Consider the following 1237-nt stretch of genomic DNA (forward strand, 5'->3'; position numbering starts at 1 on the left):
CGAGAAAAATGCGAAAAACAGGTTTTTTTCTTTTTTTTCGTTTTTTATTTCTCATTTCCGCAAAAATAATTTAATTTTGACGAAACTTGAGGAAAGTATACTTTCACCAAGTTTCGTCAAAATTAAATTATTTTTGCGGAAATGAGAAATAAAAAACGAAAAAAAAGGAAAAAACCTGTTTTTCGCATTTTTCTCGGAAATTTTGAGGTTATCTTCAAAAGTGCCCTCTACAAGAGTTGTAGATTTTTTCATGATCTATAACTTTTGTATTGGATACTTTTTTGTTTGACATCAACTTTCGCCAGAAATCTCAATGATACCATTTTTCACCCCTTTTCAACCGCTCAAATCAACCCTCCGCCGCCCCTGCTCACGCATTTATTTTTTTTACGTTTATTATAAGCCCCTTTACCATTTCCACTTATAAAAGTCCAGGTAACAATTTTTTTTTCTCTAAGTGTAATTTGGTTGGACTATTGTTTATAGTAACACAATAAAAAAGTACTGTCAAATTTATTTGTAAAATTCGTAATAACACTTAATTCCACATAATAGATATAACAAATCGCCCGTGAAAATGCCTTAAGTCGCGTGACCTTAGACTAGTTTCATCCCATTTTACATGTTGTCCCCTGACATCTCTCTCTACATTCCATCCATAATATACTTTATTAGATCTATGATTACTATAGTTTCTTTGGTTTTAAAGGAATAATGTGACCTACCTATAAATCACTAGTAAGTTATGACTTATAACCCACTAGTGACTTATAGAAATCATAAAAAGACAAATGTTTGGTTTATTTCTCTAGTATTTATTAGAAAACCAATTTGAAACAGTAATAAGTCAACAAATAACCTAAAATGCTACAAACTTACAATTTACCTACTTACGAATATTAACATTAACATTTATGGTAAAGCCGTAATTTGATGTCAAAGGATTATTGGGATCATTTTATAATTGTGATAAATTATAGAACAGGTTGTCCCTTTGCTGGTGCTTGCTTCAGGAGTCTGCACCCGTTGTATCTTTTTAGCAATATCAATTTTGCTGGAAATTGACTCTCCTATATATACAGGGTGACATAGAAAAAAGTACATTGCATAGTGTCATACAATAGAGGACACTAAAACAAGAAAAAGAGTTCCTATGAACATGGGTCCGCAAGGCCTTCGATTATAGGATACGGGGTGTTGAATTTTAATTTTTTTATTTGCAAAAACAATGATAAAT

Source organism: Anoplophora glabripennis, unplaced genomic scaffold (assembly GCF_000390285.2).
Source record: "Anoplophora glabripennis isolate ALB-LARVAE unplaced genomic scaffold, Agla_2.0 scaffold1126, whole genome shotgun sequence".
Classification (NCBI taxonomy): Eukaryota; Metazoa; Arthropoda; class Insecta; order Coleoptera; family Cerambycidae; genus Anoplophora; species Anoplophora glabripennis.